The sequence below is a fragment of the Ovis canadensis genome, chromosome 21 (assembly GCF_042477335.2).
Source record: "Ovis canadensis isolate MfBH-ARS-UI-01 breed Bighorn chromosome 21, ARS-UI_OviCan_v2, whole genome shotgun sequence".
NCBI classification, from domain to species: Eukaryota; Metazoa; Chordata; class Mammalia; order Artiodactyla; family Bovidae; genus Ovis; species Ovis canadensis.
The window spans coordinates 36,439,120-36,460,606 of NC_091265.1; the positions used below are offsets into that span (position 1 = coordinate 36,439,120).

Sequence of the window (21,487 nt, forward strand, 5' to 3'; positions counted from 1 at the left end):
AAAATGTTGAATGAATAATTTTTAATCTTTTTTTTCATGTCTCTAAACATGCTTCCTAAGTATGTCTATGGCTTCAGAAGGGGCAGGCTTATGCTTTCCATCTTTAAATCCTTTGAATACCACCCAAATAGAGTCTTACTTGGTTGTTCAGAGTGTTAATACACAGAGAAGATTTTTTGTTGTTGTTGTTAGTCATGACTAAGTGAGAATGGATGAAAATTCAGCCCATGTCAGATCCATTTGGCTCTTAGAAGGTGGAATAAAGGAGGCAACTTTAAGGAAGGTTAAAAATGAAATAGAGATAATATTTAATTAGGAGCTTCTATTTCCTGGGCTCCAAAATCACTGCAGATGGTGACTGCAGCCATGAAATTAAAAGACGCTTACTCCTTGGAAGAAAAGCTATGACTAAACTTGACAATGTATTAAAAAGCAGAGGCGTTACTTTGCCGACAAGCTCAATTCAGTTCAGTTGCTCAGTTGTGTCCGACTCTGCGACCCCATGGACTGCAGCATCACAGGCTTCCCTGTCCATCAACAACTCCAGGAGCTTACTCACACTCAATGTCCATCGAGTCAGTGATGCCATCCAACCATCTCATCCTCTGTCGACCCCTTCTCCTCCTGCCTTCAATCTTTTCCAGCATCAGGGTATTTTCAAATGAGTAAGTTCTTCACATCAGATGGAGTTTCAGCTTTGGCATCAGTCCTTCTATTGATATTCAGGACTGATTTCCTTTAGGATTGATTGCTTGGATCTCCTTGCAGTCCAAGGAATTCTAAAGAGTCTTCTCCAACACCACAGTTCAAAAGCATCAATTCTTCAGCACTTATCTTTCTTTATAGTCCAACTCTCATATCCATACATGACTACTGGAAAAATAGCTTAGACTAGACAGACATTTGTTGGCAAACTAATATCTCTGCTTTTTAATATGCTGTCTAGGTTGGTCATAACTTTTCTTCCAAGGAGCAAGTGTCTTTGAATTTCATGGCTGCAGTCACCATCTGCAGTGATTTTGAAGCGCAAGAAATTAAAGTCTCTGTTTCCACTGTTTCCCCATCTATCTGCCATGAAGTTATGGGACCGTATGCCATGGTTTTAGTTTTCTGAATGTTGAGTTTTAAGCCAACTTTTTCACTCTCATTCACTTTCATCAAGAAGCTCTTTAGTTCTTTGCTTTCTGCCATAAGCATGGTGTCATCTGCATATCTGAGATTATTGATATTTCTTCCTGCAGTTTTGATTTCAGCTTATGCTTCATCCAGCCTTGCATTTTGCACGATGTACTCTGCATATAAGTTAAATAAGCAGAGTGACAAAATACCATGCTCAGTAAATCTTTAATCCAACTTTCTATTAATGGGTGGGGCAGTGTTCCCTCCATGTTGTTTGACCTGTGGCCAAACTATGGTGAAGGTAATGAAGATAATAGCTACCTCCTTCAAAAGGTCCAATGCACACCCCAATCCTGCAGCAGGTCACTGAGGACCCATGCCTCTGGAGACCCATGCCTCTGCCTGAGACTCCTGGACAATCACGGGCAAGTCTGGGTTAGTTTCTTGCGGGATCACTGCTTCTTTCTCCTTGTAGACAAAGGTCCTTATAGTCAAAGCTATGGTTTTTCCAGTAGTCATGTATGGATGTGAGAGCTGGACAATCAAAAAGGCTGAGTGCCGAAGAATTGATGCATTTGAGCAATGGTGTTGGAGAAGACTCTTGAGTCCTGCGGAATGCAAAGAGATCAAACCAGTCAGTCCTAAAGGAAATTAACCCTGAATATTCAATGGAAGGATTGATGCAGAATCTGAAGCTCCAATACTTTGGCCACCTGATGCAAAAAGCTGACTCATTGGAGAAGACCCTGATGCTGGGAAAGATTGAAGGCAGGAAGAGAAGGGGTCGACAGAGGATAAGATGGCTGGAAGGCATCACCTACTCAATGGACATGGGTTTGAGTAAACTCCGGGAAATACTGAAGGACAGGGAAGCCTGGCAAGCTACAGTCTATGGGGTCACAAAGAGTTGGACACAACTGAAGAACAATTTCTGGCTAAATTAGTATTGGCTCCTGGATAGTTCCCCTAAATTCAAATCTCATGGCACAGAGAAAAGCACAGCTAATGAATCTAATAAATCACCGGAGACACAGAGGACAGTTGAGCTTTTATGAATGGTGACTGGAAGATAGCTAGTTACCTCAGATAAGGGAAACGTTAGAGGACACCTTTCTATTTATGTCTTTTTCTTTACCCATGTTGTCCTAGGAAGACAATTGTCCAGGTTCCCAGAAAATGAAATCTAAGACAGAAGCTTCCATATTATTTACTGCTCTTATTGGGAAATGCTGAAGAGGTGAGGGAAATGCAGTAGAGACAGGAACCTCTGCTTCTTCAGTTTATGGAGCTATATATATATATATATTAAGATTAGCCACATAAACTACAGACTTACTCTATAGCATTTCTCCATGAGCGCTTTTGAAAATTTATACCACTTTTCAGGTGACTCTTTAAATATAATAAAATATTCACTTCCAAACACAGTAAATAGGTACACTATAAAACTGATATTAAAAAAATAAAACTGATATTTTGATATAGCTGCAAGTGTTAACACACTCCTCTGTCTAGCTGACCCAGTAGTTACTACTCACAATACATCTTATAGAACAAACCTGAATTACAGCCTGTTTCAGTTCAGTTCAGTCACTTAGTCGTGTTGATTCTTTGGACCCCATGAACTGCAGTGCAACAGACTTCACCATGTTTGAATGAACCCAAAGTTATTTTCTTTTTATACAAAAGCTACAAGGATGAAGAGTCTAGAAATTAAATACAAACAAACATGTAAAAAATAAAACGAAATCCACCATGACAAAAATTGAATTTGTATGAGACTCTGTTTTTAATGTATAGTTGAAAATGCATGCAACAGAATGAGTAGAATAATATGTTTTACTAAGATTACACAGAGATAACAATACCAAGAAGAAATACAGTGCCAGAGCAAATTCAGTAAGGGGAGAGTGGAGCTTTGCATATAAGAATCTAGGTGGAATTTGTATTAACTCAGTTAGGATAAGAGTGTGTGTGTGTGTGTGTGTGTGTGTGTGTGTGTGCGTGCGCATGTGTGTGTGCGTGTGTGTGTGTGTGTCAAAGAGAGAGTATATATGCAATGTGTGCATGTATGTGTGTAAAACATGTAAACAGTATAAAATCTGGATCCTAACAGATAGACTCCAAACAAAAAATCATCAAAAGTTAAATCTTCCAAGATATCTTCAAGTTTCTTCCAAGAGCTTCTGTGTCTTTCTGGGTGCAGCCTCCTATGTAATCCTGGCTGGGGATAATGTTTCCACATTTTAATGTGAGACAGACTGGCACCTCCTCACTTCAGGCTGTGTAGACTATCTGGTCTCTCTGGCAGGAGCCCTTGATAAGGGAAAAAATAAAAATAAAAGAAATTGCCTCTGGACTCAAGAAACTCACTATCCATTTTAGCTCATTTGAGGGCATGGATGAGCCATGGTCCTGACCCCTGTCATATTATTTGTGAAGCAGAAGTGTGCAGGGAAAGTAACAAGATTGAAAACTCCATACAAAATGCCATTTACCATTTGCAAGTAAGTGTAGAGTTGTTCTTAGGCATGATTTCAAAGGTAAAAGTGCAGGAAAAGCCTATGGCTGGAATGAACGTGAAAGCAATTCTGTGCCTACACATACTATAAGAGGCCATCTGTCCCCGTTGGGAACTAGACTATGATTGTAAAGACTCCAAGGTACTACCATAATATTTATTATAGCCTAGTTTGTAATAATTTTATTTGGCCTGCAGAAACAGAGTTATGGACAGTTGTGCATCACCATTAGAAAAAAACTTAATGAGGATGGAATTGATCTCATCAATTTCCCTGTTACTAAAAGCTTACCATACTCCACGCCTGCTCTTTACCCAAATTCCTTGTCCTGGGTAGACCAATCAAAATGCTGCTTTTACTCATGGTTTTGTCTAAGGAAAATTGAAAGGCCCTTGGTGAGACAGCAGCATCGGCAGGTCTCTAGGTGGCTGAACTCTAGTCTGACTCAACCACAGCAGCTTGAACCAGTGGTGGGAATTTAACCCATCAGCCAATTTAGTACTGAGTCCAAGTTTGCTCTGCTGGCCACACTGCAGGTCAATGAATTGGAGACGAGGTGTTGAGGCAAGGAATATGACTTTAATTAGAAAGCTGGCAGAATGAAAAGACAGCAGACTGATGTCTCACAATAACCATCTTATTGGTATCTCAGTGCCAGGTTCTTTCATAGAACAGAGATGGGGGGGAGGTGAGGAAGTAAACTAAAAACCCCATTAACCTTGGAAGTGTCTCCTGGAATGTTCATCCTGGGGAGGGAATGTGTTAATTTCTTCCTTCCTGAAGCCATCCACAGGTGGACAGGGTCCTGAACAAAGGCACTTTGGTTTGATATTTAGGCAGAGAGGTGGGGTTCCCTGAGGTAGGTCATTATGGGCAGACAGTATCTTTTTAGTGAACAAAAGCAACAGGGAGCAAAGGTTAAAGAAAAGAAACAGATCCAACATGCAGTCCATTCATCCCAGTAAAAAAAATTAAAATATTAAGCCAGAGACTATTTGCCTCCCAATACCAATTACCTTTCTGTCTGCCTAGATGAATGAACAAGATGAATGAACAATGCAAGAAATTCCTTCTAGTTATAAAGGTTTCCCTTTTCTTCTTCCTCATGATGGATAGAATGTAAACATAATGGCCAAACTGTCAGTTTTAATGTAACCTCAGCAACAGTTAGAACCAGACATGGAACAACAAACTGGTTTAAAATTGGGAAAGCAGTATGTTAAGGGTGTACATTGTCATGGTGCTTATTCAACTTATATTCAGGGTGCATCATATGAAATGCTGGGCTAGATGAAGCTCAAACTGGAATCAAGATTGCCAGGAGAAATACCAATAACGTCAGATGTGTAGATGATATCACTCTAATGGCATAAAGGGAAAAGGAATTAAAGAGCCTCTGGATGAAGGTAAAAGAGGAGACTGAAAAACCTGGCTTAAAACTCAAGATTCAAAAAACTAAGATCATGGCATCTGGTCCCATCACCTAATGGCAAATAGATGGGGAAGCAATGGAAACAGTGACAAGCTTTATTTTCTTGGGCTTAAAATCACTGCAGATGGTGGCTGCAGCCATGAAATTAAAATATGCTTGCTCCTTGGAAAGAAAAGCTATGACAAACCTAGATAGCATGTTAAAAAGCCGAGACATCACTTTGCCAACAAAGGTCCCTATAGTGAAAGGTCTGATTTTTCCAGTAGTCATGCATAGATGTGAGAGTTGAACCATAAAGAGTGATGAACAATGAAGAACTGATGCTTTTGAACTGTGGTGTTGGAGAAGACTCTTGAGAGTTCCCTGGACAGCAAGGAGATCAAACCAGTCAATCCTAAAGGAAATCAACCCTGATTATTCATTGGAAGGACTGATGTTGAGGCTGCAGCTCCAATACTTCAGCCACCTGATGCAAATAGCTGACTCTCTGTGAAATACCCTGGTGCTGGGAAAGATTGAGGGCAGGAGGAGAAGGGGGAAACAGAGGATGATATGGTTGGATGGTATCACTGAATCAATGGACACAAGTTTGAGCAAACTCCAGGAGATAGTGAAGGACAGGGAAGCCTGGAGTGCTGCAGTCCATGGAGTCCCAAATAGTCAGACGTGACTGAGTGACTGAACAGGAACAGAAATAGGAGCCACATTAAGAAAGATACCACTTCCTTGACACATCTTCCAGGCAGCTCTCCTTCCAAATTCCTTTGACCTAGAGGAAATAAACCTCTCCTTTCTTTAAATCATCATTTTTTGAGGTTTTGCTATTCTCAGTCAAAAATGGTTCGGACAGTTCTTTCTGGCCGGTGGTCTGTGAGAGAGAAGTGACAGCAGGCATGAAGGAGTGAAAACTAGGACTATTATATTTCTTTCCTTTAGAATTCAAAATGTAGTTTTGGAGAGAGAATCACTGGTGGGAACCAGAAAAAAAAAGAAAAGGTAAATCAAGACATGTAGTATCAAAGGGCCTCTGCAATGATAATGCAAAGTCCTAAATTAAGTATCAAGAAACTCCTGATGCAGCAGGCACTGCAAGACATTTTGACCTCTAGTAGAGCCTTGGATCATGAATCACCCTACCTTCATGAAACTTGGCAGTATAACAACTCCTGGAGTCCTATTAGATTCCAAACTCTTTTACTATCATGTATTTCATTGTAATAAATACTTAATTTTAGGAGCAATCCTAAGAATAAAGGGAGCTTCACACATGTGTTTTCTTTTCAGTGTCCTGTTAGGGTGCCCATAAATGCATGTCTGTTCTCTGTCCCTTCCATATAATCCTTTGCCAAGACCAAAGGCTCTAACTATAGGCTCTCCAGAGCAGATCTTTCCCTTTCCTTTCTTGTCAAACCTTTAGGTAGACATTTACTTTCTACTTCCTAGACAACTGGCATTGGCTCTTTCCTCTGATTTTCTATTCCCCTTAAATCGGTATCAAGTGATATGTTTTATGGTTGGGTTAGAGAATGCTTCATCACCTCAGTCTGGGTTAACTACCCTATACAAGTTCACAGGTTGGACTATCCCATTTCTCCAAGCAAAACAAAAAGAAGTAATGACTCAAACTTTCCTCAAGGTTTCCCATAAATATATGTGTATGTATGTGTGTACACACACACACACACACACACACACACACACAAGCTTCAGTCTGACATTCAACATGACTTAACATTAGTCACCTTGGTAATCTGCTCTGGATTTACTGTACCTGATGCCTCATTCTGTGGCCTTTCCTATTTCTATACTTTCTCCTCATGGTCATCCCTCTTTCAAGAGCATCTCATTTCCTCTTATGGACCTTCTCACTATGGCTGACATCACACTCATCTTTCAGGTCCCATCTCAAATATCTTCTCTATGGAGACTTTCTGCTTGGTCTCTCTCAACCTTTCTATATCATATGTGATCTGAACATTTGAAACACAAGATTTATACTGGTAACAATTGAAATTATAGTTTGTCATTCCAATAAACTATTGAGAGTTTTTTTGTTTTTTTCTTTAAAGGAACAGGCCCTATATCTTGATGTTTGCTTGGCAACATTGATAACTGTTTGCAAATTTGGTATGTGTTCAATTGAATTGAATGAGTCCTTACTGTCTTTATTTAAAATTTCCTCTAAAACAAAGTGGTGAGATTCCAAGCAAAACAACTAACTTTAACCATGCAAAATACAAAGATTATAAAGAATGCACCTTTTAAAGTTCAGAATGTATGAATGAAAATTATAGGCTGAATAAAGAAGGGACATATGGAGTCAATTTTTAAAATTGCATAGTGGCTGAAATGTTTGAGGAAATACAATTCCTTATCCTTGCTGAATGCATGAGATAAATCAGTCACATTCTTATCATTCATAAATCTTTTCATTTCTTTTTCTAAAAGGAAATTAGGAAATTCTAGGATACTGTGAATTAAAGAGAAACCCTGGAAATCTGAACTATGAATTGACTCCTAGGAAAACTCTTCTTGTGGAGAATGGAAATCATCTAAGGGTTGAGGAAAGAAAAAAAAAAATGTGGCACTCATAAAGAGACAATATAGCAATTGATTAATACAAGTTTTGTAGCAGGACCTGAGTTGAGAACCTGGCTCTGATGTTTCCTGTCCACAACTTTGGATAAATGGCTTAACCTCATTAAATGTGAAATGGCCAGCACTCTTTTTTTTCACTGGCGTTTGTGAGAATTAGGGGGAAAAGTGAATAGAAAGGATTCATTTATCATGCTGGGCACATAGTTGTTGCTTCCTAAATTATTGTTGTTTGGTTAGTTGTACCTCTGTGTCCTTTATCTTGTGAACTAAATCAGATTAAAGTAAAGGGGATCCATGTCATGTTATCATGATTAGGAAAATTATAAATGACACTCATCTTCATTTAAGGACATTCTCCCAGCTCCTTTTCAAACATTCAGCAAGCCATAAAATATAACTGATTTTCAGCAGGAAACAAAATCACAGTTAACTAATATATTGAAGATTCAATGAGGTTTTGTTGCTGATATATGATTCACTTAAACAATAGTAGGAGAAAGAGAGAATTTTCTAAATAGGCTTTAAAAGTATCTCCGTGCAATGAATTTTCCTATTTAAGAAAATATCTTAGGTTTACATTAATGAAGACCCTGTATCTTACCAAGACCTTTATGAGCTTATTATTGATAATTTAACCAAATCTTGTGTGCAAAGAAGAGCAATTCCCCCAGCAATTCATGAACCACCATGCTTATAGGAATAGCAACCCTTTCTTGTAGCTTCCAATAAATATCTTTAACCTCCCTCCTCCAAATAAAGTAAATAATGATAAACTCCAAATGTCATAAGGTCCTCAAAACATTCTTGGTGCATCTATTTAAAATTATGAGTCAGGCTTTTCTATATAAATATTTCATAGCTCTAGAGTGACTATAATGTCCCTGCACTCATAACAAATGGGCAATTTGATATGTATTGTCAAACTCAATGAACATCAATCTTCCACTGCTTCCAAGTAATGGATGGGTTTTAATGTACTGTTAGTGCTAGTCACTCCAGATGTGGACAGGATTTTGTAAGTATTATGAACTTTGGGAGTCTTCAGGGTGGAAGCCTAACAAAGGTAAAGAAAGGAAAGTAAAATATTCTCCTACTAGTCCTCTACCTGTAATGCTGCTACCTTTCTATTGTCCATAAACTAAGAAAGAACCAGGATAAAAAGAAAAGACATCAAAGTCAAAGTAAGAGAAGCTATGGAATATACGTCCACAGAGTTTAAAAAATGTGCATCCAATTTACATAAGATCTCAAATTATTTACTATTATTTGATCACAAGTAGAAGAAACCCAGTGTAGTTATAGTAGGAGAAGGATGGAACAAGGAACATGAAAAATGAGGTAGAAAATGTGCTTACCGTGAGAAGGATTTGAAACAATTATCTAAAGACATCATGCACCCTAGGCAGTGAGCTCTCTCTGGGTCTCTTGCCCTGATTTCCCTGGGCATTGGTTTCCTTCTCTTTCTTTCCAGAGACCACTCTCTTCACCCCATGGGAGAATACAGCTACCCTCAGTTCTAAAGTTCTCTTTATGTGAAGATATGGAAACAATCTTGTCTTTCTTAATCCCTCCATGTCGATCTCTGCACTCATCTTCCTACCATACACCTTTGTGTTTTACTTAAATCTTTCAGGACTTCCAGTGGCCCGAATGGAGTCAAATGTCTACTCATGGTCTGGAAGCAAAGATGCTACTACAGAGGATCACCAATGATCAAACCAAGAGCATCCCTCACAACAGTGAACTCAGGAGCTATGAAACAACACATCAGATTTCAAAGACCTAAGGAATACCTAGGAGACAGAACACACACACAGCGACACACACACATATAAAGTTTAAACCACCATTGAAAGATCCTGGAAAAAGATATACGTTTATTCTATTACTCCTACCAAGTACAACTAAAAACCCTGGAAAGTGTTTGTTGCTCAGTTGTGTTAAACTCTTTGTGATCCCATGACGGTAAGCCTCACCAGGCTCCTCTATCCATGGAATTCTCCAGGTAAGAACACTGGAGTGGGTTGCCATTTCCTTCTCCAGGGCATCTTCCTGACCCAGGGATCAAATCTGGGTCTCCTGCATTAGAGGGAGATTCTTTACCATCTGAGCCACGAGAGAAGCCCCCCAAACTGGAAGTTATATGTAAAACAATATAAGAAGACCACAAAAAGTGGAGAGAAGACAGGGTGGGAAATTGTGACACAAGTAACAAAGATTGGAGAGTGCACTGAATACTTTTTTTGCCTCAAATATCCTACACTTGGAGGTGAGGAAGCTGGCAATGCAAAAATACCAACAGTCACACGCAAAAAATAGCCTAATAGAAGGATGCTCTTTCTAGCCAAGATCAGGAAAGAGTCAGTCTAGCAAGAGAGAAAATGTTTGGACAATAACTTCTCTAATCCAGTTGAATACCACACACACACACAAAAAAAGGTGGCTCACCACCACCCTTCCTAGAAAGGACTGAATAGGCAGCCTAGACTTTCTTTTTAGTCTTACCCGCTCACTAGGAGGTTCCAAAACATCTCACCACTGCAGTGTCAGAGAGGATCAAACAGGAAGCCAGGAGATATATTCCCACTAGCAGGTATAGAATGCTCTCCACTTAAAAATATAATCTATAAAACTTTTGGGGAAAATATAGGATGAAATCTTCAGGATTTAGTGATAGGCTAAGTTCTCAGCCTTTACATCAATAGTATGTTATTTATAAAAGAAACAAATTGATGAGAAGGACTTTATTTAATATTTATAATATAATTATTTCTCTGTAAAATTCCCTGCAAAAATAATGAAAAGATGAGCCACAGACCACAGGAAAATATTTGCAAACTATGTACACCACAAATGACAAGTACTAAAAATTGAAAGAACTCTCAAAACTCTACAATAAAAAAGTAAATAAATAAAACAATCAGAAATGGAAAAAAAAAAAAACAGGAAGAGACATTTCACCCACAAAGTTAAACAGTAAATAAGCATATGAAAAAATGTCCAGCATGAGTAGTCATTAGAGAAATTCAAATGAAAACATAATTATATTTAGTAATATATGTAGTAATATATTACTACATTCTATTAGAATGATGAAAATTTTTAGAAATTGGCAAAAATCAAATGCTAGCAGGATGTAGAGAAACTGATCACTTGTACATTGCTGGCAAGAATGTCAAATGGTATTGTCATTTTGAAAAACAGTTTGGCAATTGTTAAATGGAAACAAAAACTAAATATGCAACTAACATACAACTCAGAAACTACACCTGGGCATTTATCACAGATAAATAAAATAAAGACTTGTGTCCTTATGAAAACCTGCATGCAAATGTTTAAAGAAACTTTATTCAAATAGCCCCAAACTGGTAAGAATCCAGATATTCTTCAATGGATGAATGATTAAACAAACTATGGTAGACCTATATCATGAAATAATATAAAGAAACAAATTATCCATGCAAAACAACAACTTGGGTGAATCTCAAAAAAATTATTGAGTTAAAAAAGCAAATCCCAGAAGATTATATATGAAACTATTAATAAAACATTCCTGAAATGACAAAGTTATAGAAATGGAAAACAGTTAAGTGGTTCCTGGAAGTTAAGTAGGGGATCAGTTGTAGGGGGAAAGTGGGCATGACTAACACAGGAAAACATGAGAGATTTTTGTGGTGATAGATCTCTGAGTCATGACTGTATCAATGTCAGTATTTGAGTTTTGATATTATGCTACAGTTTTTACAGAATGTTACCTTTGGAAAATATTAGATAAATGGTCACAGGATTTCTCTGTATTATTTTAACCGAATGTGAATGCACAAGTGTCTCAAAATTAAAACCTTAATTTAAAAGATAAACAGCAGTAAAACTATCATGAACCACACAGAACTAAGAAAGTTGTCAAATAAATGCAAAAGAAATGCAAAGAATGAATTTGTGACTTTTGTAGATACTTTCTGTCCTTTGATGACTCACAGGAAGTGGGAAAACTGCATAAAGTCTTGAAGGATAAGTCACTTAAAAAGGGGGGAGGAGTAGAGATGAAATGGATTTCCCGTAGAATAACACAACTAACAAAACGCAGAAAGAGGGGTGCATATGGCATGTGGGCAGTGGATCAGTGGGCATGCATGACTGACTGGCAGAATATATCCCCAGATCAGTCATTCAGAATATTCAAAGTAGATAGTTCATTTTTCACCCCAGATTCACCAAGTTAGGCAATAAAATTCTGGTATCACATACCACTTCCTTTTCAAAGTCTCACTGCTCATCAAATGAGTCCTTCAACAGATCATTCGCCTTCCAGAAAATTCTCAAAATCCCAGAGCTTCTCTGACAGTCTCACTTAATAACACTTCATCACGACATATGGTCTTGATCATTTTACTTTAAGAATTTTACAGGCTTTACAAGTATTAGTTCCTGTGGGTATAATTGGAAGAAGCTTCCTTTTGACCAAAAACAAAACAAAACAAAACAAAACATCGTGTTTTCTCACCTACCCCCCACTACTATTTAATTAATTCATCTCTAGAGACTCCCCATTGTGACAGCTAGGTTCTTTTCATGCCACAGGAGATTATTTCTCAGTATGATGAGTACAGACTGAAGTTCTTCAAAGATGTATGAGTAATATTTAAAAAAAGAAAGATGTTAAGAACCTATCATGTAAATAGATTTCTAAATAAATGAAGAGCTTGGCTAGACTTGAAAGCTTGCTAACACTCCTCATTTTCAGGAGAGGTTTCCTTGAGGAGAGCAGAAGTATCATCTGTATGTTTTCTCTAATGTATACTTATTATACTTAATGTATACTTATTTCTGGGCTTCCCTGGTGGCTCAGACAGTAAAGAATCTGCCTGCAATGTAGAAAACCCAGGTTTGATCCCTGGGTGGGAAGGATCCCAGGGAACGGCTACCGGCTCCAGTATTCTTCATGGAGGGGGAGTCATATACAATAGAGAGACTAATATTTTCATTTTCTCTCTTTTCAAACTTATTTCTAGTCACTTTTATTTCTCACCAAATAGCTTTAATCATGATAACCACTCATTTATGAAGCATCCAAAATTTATATAATAATATTGAAATCTGTTGTTTACCTCAGTTATAACTAGATAGTATCAAGTTACATGATATTACAATGTGTTTTTTAGTCAGTATCTGAGTTATTATTAGGTTTCTAAAACTGAGATGGTGAAAAATTTTTTTCATCTATTATAATCCTTTGTCTGAATATTAAATGTAACTTTTCAAAGCATTATCGTTTATACTCTTTCATTTCATCTTCAAACAATTCTATTTGGAAGGAATTAGTCATCAAGTTTGACAGGTAAGTACTAGATGGGGACATTAAGATAGAGAGAGGTTTAGTGAGTTTCTGAGGCCTCACAGGTAATGTCAGACTTGGGGTGAAAACACTAGAATTGTATAGAGAGAACAGATGAGTGAACCAGGATTATGGACAATTAACCATGGGCCGGGCACCATGGTAAATGCTAGAACCAAATTTTATCTTATTTTATCAACGAAAAAGCCCAGTGAACTACTGTTGCCATCTATACTAAAGAATGTGATAATCAGAGGGATATATCAATTTCCAGAAGTCACTTTTCTAAAATGACGGGATTAAAACTGAGATTTTTCTGACTCCCATTTCCAAATGTAAACAATAGTAATATTATCCAGAAAGCATTACACATTTAGCATGTGTAAAGCATTATTTTAAGTGATTTTTAATGGCTATTTTGTTTTCTGCAAAGAACGTTTGTCCTCCCTAAAATAATAGGAATGTGCCTCCCCATCCCAATTAGAACAGTTCCCTAGCATTTTTTAAAAATTGAAGCTGGGAGGGAAAAAGAAAACAAAACAGCTTTTCTCCTTTTGGATCATGCATCTTTAAGGATATGAGCCTGGAATTAGGCAGCCAACTACCTTACATTAGGAAGAATTTTGTCTGATAGAACAAAAACAATATTGAGCGAAAACACATTTAGAAGAAGCATATCGGATTTAAAAACCTTGTGTCTAAAGACCTCTACAATTCTAAAGGCAGATTTACTGCTATCTAGGCTACAGTTTTGATATGTTACCCATTTATAACGGGTGTCATTTTTTGGGGGTCGTGCTTTGCACTTACAATTTGTAGGTTTTTCCTTTTACTTGACAAAACTTTACAGATAGAAGATAACTTATACACATTGCTTCATTTGAACCTAAAACTAAGCCTAACATAGTCCATTATTCATTCATTATTATTGAAGTCTTATGCATCAGATACTATTCTAGGTGCTGAAGATACAACTGTGAAAAAAAAAAAAAAGGCCAAGTGTTCTGCCCTTGTTTTCATTAGAAGGTGAAAAATCTGAGTCACAGAGAATTCACATATCTTACTCAACATTTCAGTATCGGTAAGTGGCAAAGAAAAACTGAGACCAGTTGGACGTAAGGTTCAGAGTTCAAGTTCTCCTTGGATGACAATGATCCTAATGAGAAGCTGGTTTCTCCCTTCTATGTGGTCTCTACAGCAACTACAAGTTTAAGTATGAGTTTTAACTCATGGTTCCCTAAAAGATGAGTATTACATGGCATGGGGAAAACTATAGAGTCATAAGACTATCTCTTATCCACTGAATATTGACTTCTTTGCTTAGTCAATTTAGCCTGCTGTGTCTAAGAAGGATAGAATTACAAGGGAAACTGATAATCAGAGAAGTCACTCAGAGGATATTTTCCATATTCAATTTTATAGCTCACAGGAATTCATTATCTCACAGAGAGATATATGTTTAAGGCATCATATTTCAGATACTTTATCATGAGGTTGGAAAACTCCTGAAACCTAGTAAGTGATTCATAACTGAGAGAAATTCATGCTGAGAGAAATCTCAAATATGCTCAGCTTAGCAATCAAACTTCCAGATTTTTTAAGAGTTTATTTAATAGAAAATAACATTTCTATGAATTGAATTTTAAGAAGTTCAAGTAAATAAATACTTAGCAACTAGTACTCAGGGTGATGGGAGATAAAACAGACTTGGGCTTCTTTTTTTTCTTTTGGTACATCTTTCTAGAGAGATTTTTTTTTTTTTTTTGTGAGTGTCTCAACACATAACTGTCTTTTTTTCTGGGTCTTTTAGTTTATATCCTCTAAAGAGAAAAACTTACTGATAAAGTGAAACTCAGAGTCCTTGCTTGATCTAATGAACAAAGGCCAGGGAAACAAGCTCACAAAACATAAACATGATTGGAATACAGACTCATAAATTATATTTGGCCAAGGATTCTGCAGGTGTTTACTAAAATTATCTTGATTTATATGACTCAGTGTCAATTTTATTTGATAGAATCATTTCTTCTCTGAAATATGTGGATCCAGCCTAAAATAACTTCTATAATGAGTCATGTTGTTATAAACTATCTTAAGCCTGGTAGGGGTGGTAGCAATCACAGAGACCCATGCTATTTTAAAAAAAAGATTTATTTTTGGGCCCAATTCATGACAGTTTAAGTAAACCATTCATCAAATGTTTACTTTGTAATAAAGGGTTGGTTTTAAATTATGCAGTGCCAACTTTGTTCTTTCACATTATGTCACCTTAGATTTACAATAGCCACATGAAGTAGATATAACTGCTATTCTTTCTCTACTCTTTTTTTCTTTTTTTGACACATGAGGAAACAGACTCAAAGAAGTTAAATATTAACACTTTGTGCATCCATAAAGCAGTACAGGTGTATTAACAACAGTCAACAACAAGTGACAAAAATAAATAAAACAAGGAAAATTTATTCTGAAGCAAATGTAACTGGTCAAAATGTGACTTTGGTCTGGGAAGCCCAATCCCTAATATGCATACATTTAACAAAGGTTCTGAATATTTTAGCATTTCAAGGCTTTACCACATAAATTCTCATATCTCTTACCACCTTATGTATATTCCACTGTCCATGGGATAAAGTGCTAAATCCACACCATGCTGTTCAGAGCCCTATGAGATTTCAACCTTTTCTACCATTCTGTGTCATTGCTCAATCCTGCCACTGTGCAGCCTATATTTTGGACAGTTCAACATGTATTGTCACCTGAATGTTCGTTAAGCGCACATGTCTCCATGCGCTCGCTGTTATTCATCTTCTTCCTGAGACTCTCCCTCTGTCTTCCTCATTGTCTTTTCCTTTGCCTCACTTCTCACAATATCCTGCTCTCCACCACCAGCTTCAGTTTCAACTAAAGAACTTCCTTTTATCATTCAAGACCTAATTCAAAGTCTGTCTCTAAATTCTCTATTAATTTTCCCTTTCCTCCTCTAATATACATACATACATATATATATATATATATATACACACATACACAAACACACACACATATAAATGATCCTGATTTTCATTCTTATTCCCTAAAGCATTCATTTTGACTATATATTACAGTGTATTTTGTCACCAATAGTGGTTTTCTTTTAATGTTTATGATTTTAGCTCTGTGAAAATAGAACTAGACTACTTTTCATATTTTTTTTTCTTCTATAGTGCATCACTTAGTGCTTTGTGAATATTAAGAATCTAATAAGTATAACAGAACTTCCCTTTTGGGTCAGCAGTACAGACTCTGCCTGCCAGTGCAGAAGACATGGGTTTGATCTCTGGGTCGGAAAGATCCCCTGGAGAAGGAAATGGCCATGCACTCCAGTATTCTTGCCTAGGAAATCCCATGGACAGAGGATCCCAGAGGGCTACAGTTTATGGGGTCGCAAAGAGTTAGACACGACTGAGTGACTAAACCACCACAACCAATAAATACGGACAAATTAAAATTATTTTGCTGAATGGTGATCAAAATTTTATCACCAGAAAGATAGAAACTAGAAAGACAGATTGATAGCTAGCTAAAATTCAAGCTTATATAAATATGACATTAATAGCTTTAGCAAGAATTTCTCTTAAAAGGGAACAAGATTTGGTAAAAATAATAACTTGAAACGCTTTGTGGATACAAAGTGGGATAACAAGGGCTTGATTCTCAGCCACCTTCAGAAAGTATGAAACTACCAAAGAATTAAATGAGTCATCAAAGGTAGGAGAATTAATAGAAGAAGAGAGATAATTTTGAAAAGATGGAACTGATCAGTGAAAAGTGTGGCCAAAAGGTAGTCAAATGTTTTCTGTGTATCTGTGGTACCTAGTGCTTCAATGGAAATTTAGTCAATGTCTGCACTATAAATCTCTTCTCAGAGACTTCCATTTCTAGAAGTAGAGTGGTTATCCTGTAAAACCTCTGACAACAAAAATGCTAAGCGTTCAAGATGATATATAGTAAATGTATTTCTAAATTTATGGTTGTGTTTGCAAGAAAGCAAGGGAAATCAGAGGCTACCCCACAGAGTGAGAGTGCACTGGAGAGCTTTAAGCTATTGGCAATCTTAGTGACCAAATGACTTCATTTAATGGTTATGTGGAGATAAGGGGTCATTGCCTTGGGCTTATATAAAGGAGATTTGAAACTAACATCCCCTTATATAGCTTTACCCTTGAAAGTCTCAATGAAAAGAGCAAACTAACAAAATACAATTCTAAAGAGGGAGAAACAGATAAATCGTCTGAGCCCTGAAGCTGAGTAAGAAAAAAAAGTTATTTCCCTAAGATATATTAAACAAAACTTTCCCTAATTAGTCACCAGTATTGAATTTACATTTCATACAAATTCTATAAAAATTACTGTGGTGGTTTTAAAATACACAAATTATAGTATACTTTTTCCTTTAGAAAGAGGAAATGATTTTCCCTCCTTGCATGTGGATTGGACTTATTGACTCATTCATAAGAGGCAGAATATGGCAGACATACACTTTGTGACATTTGAGACTGTGTCTTAAAAAGGAAGTGTAGCTTCCTCTCTGTTCTCTCTTTTGAGTCATTCACTATGGGAGAACCCCTGCCCTGTTCTCTGGATACTTAAAACAGTCTTAAGGAAAGCTTCATGTGGAAACAACTAAAACATCTGCTAGTAACAAGAAGGACTTAAGGCCTTCTGCCAATAACCGTATGAGTGAACAATATTGAAAGAGGATCCTTCAGTCCCACTAAAGTTTCCAGATGACTAACGTTTGACCAAGGCTTTGAAACCTTGAGCCAAAACCATCTAGCTAAGTTACTCTTGAATCCCTGACCCACAGTAGAGACCAGGTATCTCAAAATGTACAAATGTTTTGGTGATACATTATAATAAATATTTGTTGTTTAAAGGTAATTTGTTGGGTCTCCCTAGTGGTTCCGAGGGTAAAGAAAGAATCTGCCTGCAATACAGCAAACCTGGGTTCAATCCCTGGGTCAGGAAGATCCTCTGGAGAAAGGAATGGCTACCCATTCCAGTATCCTTGTCTAAAGAATTCTAAGGACAGAGGAGTCTAGCGGGCTACACAGTCCACAGGGTCACAGAGTTGGACACAACTGAGTAACTAACACATGATGATAAATCATAATCAATATTTGTTGTTTAAAGGTAATTTGCTGTAGAGAAAAAGAATGTGAAATCTCACACGAAGAATTTAACTGAAAATCTCAGGCTACGTTACCTGTTTAGAAATTTCTGGCAAAACCAGTCTAAAGCCTGTGAGAAAAAACAAATCATCCGGACAAACCTTCAGTTCAGTTCAGTTGCTCATCTGTGTCCAATTTTTTTGTAACCCTATAGACTGCAGCACACCAGGCTTTCCTGTCCATCACCAGCTCTTGGAACTTGCTCAAACTCATGTCCAACGAGTTGGTGACGCCATCCAACCATCTCATCCTCTGTCGTCTCCTCCTCCTGTGTAAAGACACATCTTAAATTTACATAATTTCCTTATTTAAAGAACATAAACTCACAAACCAAATTTTAAAATGAAAGTATTTTAGAGAGAAAGAATCAGTCAAAAGCTAAGAATAACAAAGAGTAGGATATAGAAGATTTAAATAGCAATTATCTGCAAAGTTTATCTGGATATATACAGAAATTTGGATTCCAAATTTAGAAAATTGTTTCAAGTATAAAAGGGATATTTCTAACAATCAACAATATTAGATCGTAACCATTTTCAATAAACTTAGAGAGTTTATATTGTTTATGTCATGTTTTTTCAACCATGATTTAATTACATTTGAAATCATTATTAATATTATACCTAAATACTCATATGTTTTTAAAATTATAAACACTCTTCCAAATAACTTATGATCAAAAGGAAAGAATTATTTGAAATAGATACTGAAATATATACTAAAAATATTTAACACTGCAGACAAAATATTCTATTTTAATATTTTGAAGTAGGCCTAAAATGGTGCTAATAGTTAAATTTATAAGTATGAATATTTATGTTTTTAAGCAAAGGCTAAAACTTGGCAAACTAAACTTCTGAGTTTAAAAGTAAGTAATAAAATAACCAATAAATGTAAAAAATTATAATAAAGATAAATGTTATTAAAAATAATCAAAGTGGGTTTGTTGGTAAGTCACTAAGTGGTGTCTAACTCTTTGTAAGCCCATGGACTACAGCACGTCAGGCTCCCGTCTTTCACTATTTCCCAGAATTTGCTTAAATTCATGTCTTTTGAGTCAATGATGCTAACTACCATCTCATCCTCTACCACCCTCTTCTTCTCTTGCCTTCAATCTTTCCCAGAAGTTTATAAAGGTAATAAAATATATTTTATTATAATACTACACTTGATCTTAGCCAAAAGGCCAAGAAGTGTCATTCCCTCACAGCCCTGTCAGTTAAGAATCTGCCTGCAATGCAGTAGACCCGGGTTGAATTCCTGGGTTGGGAAGATACCCTAGAGAAGGAAATGGCAACCCACTCCAGTATTCTTGCCTGGAGAATCCCATGGACAGAGGAACCTAGCAGGCTACAGTCCATGGTGTTGCAAGAGTTGGACAAGACTGTAGTTTTAGGAAGAAAAATTCTGTAATCTTTTCAATATATTTACATAATAATTTGATAAAATCCAACACACAATATGCCTGTAAGTTCAGACGGAGATCAGCCCAGAAAAAAATACCAGGGAGGTCAGATAAAATGGAAGACTCTTCTGTTTAAAAGAATCAGAGAGCTACTGAAACACTAAGTTAAAATACTAAGAGCTAAGGTTCTGGAAAGGGACATGTAACAGAGAGGTCAGCTGACCTTCTGCTGGCTGATTTTCCTGGGGAATATTCGTTGATTCTGGGCTTTGACAGGAGGCTGAGAATACAGGCTCTACCTGGGCAGAGGGAAGCTGATGAGAGTCAGACTATTCAGCAGAGTTTTTCTTGGAATTATTAGAGAATCAGTTGTCTTCTCGGGTGTCCAGTTATAACACTTGCTTGATTCTCATGCTTCCTGGACTAAAATACCTACAAAGTTAATGTAAACGTAAAAGCAGAGCAAGGTTTTGGCTGTACATAGAGAAGTTATTCAAACTGATAGATGAATATAATCAGGTAACTGAATAAAAGGTCAATATAGATAAATTTATTGCATTTCATGTATCAATCTCAAACAAAAAAGGAAATTTGAAAAACAATGATACATTTTAAAATGACATGCTAAAGGATCAAACAGCTATGAATAAATCTCACAAAAACTTAGAAGACTGCACTGAAAAATACAAAATTTTATGGAAGAAATGGAAGGAAGATCTAAATATATAAATATTACAAAGATGTCAGTTTTTTCCCAAATTTAATTTAACACAAATAAAAATCCTAGAAATGTTTGGAAACTGATAATGTCAGTCTAAAATATTTCTAATCATTCAAAAGACCAAGATAAGCCAAGCCACCTTTAAGTAAAATAACTTAGCTATAGAACCACCAGATACAAATAGTTAATACTTTAAAAAAGAGAGAAATAATTAAGATGACAGGATTTCAACACAAGTATAGACAAGTGGAACAGAAAAGAAGTTAAGAGAAAGAATCAAACACTTAATTTTCCATACAGCCATGCAGTGAATTTTTAATAAGTGCTAACAGGTCAATCCAATACCAACATGGGAAAAACATGGAACTTAAACTCTATTTTTTTTAACCTATGAGAGGCAGAAAATGGCCCCCCAAAGATGTCCATGTTTCTTCTCTAGAAAATGTGAATATATTTCCTAATTTAGCAAAAGGGAATTAAGGTTGCAGGTGAAATTAAGGTGACTAATCAGCTGACATTAAAATAGATTACCCCATAGTATCTGAATGGACCTAATGTCATCACAAAGGCCTTTAAAAGTGGAGGAAGAGTCTGGAAGAAACCAACACAATTCTGTAAAAAAATTAACATTTAATGAAGAAAAATTAAACTAAAAAAAGAAAAAGTGGAGGAAGGGAGAGAAGAGGTCAAAGTGATGTAATATGGGGAGAATTCAACTTGCCTTTGTTGGCTTTGAATATGGAAGGGGGTCATGAACAAATACAGGAGGTTAGACTTTAGAAGATGGAAAAGATGAGAGTCTCTCCCCTGCAGCCTCCAGAAAGGAATGCGGCTCTGCTGTATATTGCATTTCAGTGAGATCAGACTTAGACTTCTAACCTATGGTACTATAAGATAATACATTTGTGCAGTCCTTGTGGCAGTCTGTTTAATAAGTCATATATAACTAATACAATGCCATAGGCAAACATCAATAACAAAGGAACTATAAATCTAAACCAATTTATCAAAAGTAGGTAATACAAAGCAAACCAACATTTTTAAAATACAATATAGAATATCTTCAAAATTTGGATGTAGACAAAAGTTTCTTAAACATACAAGAAAAGCACTAATATATAGAAACACAAAATACTGGACTATGT

General features: G+C 36.5%; 1 pseudogene; it reads right to left on the reverse strand.

The window, feature by feature from the left end:
- Positions 1-19,338: 19,338 nt before the first annotated feature.
- Positions 19,339-19,414, reverse strand: LOC138427388 (U2 spliceosomal RNA; annotated as a pseudogene).
- Positions 19,415-21,487: the final 2,073 nt, after the last annotated feature.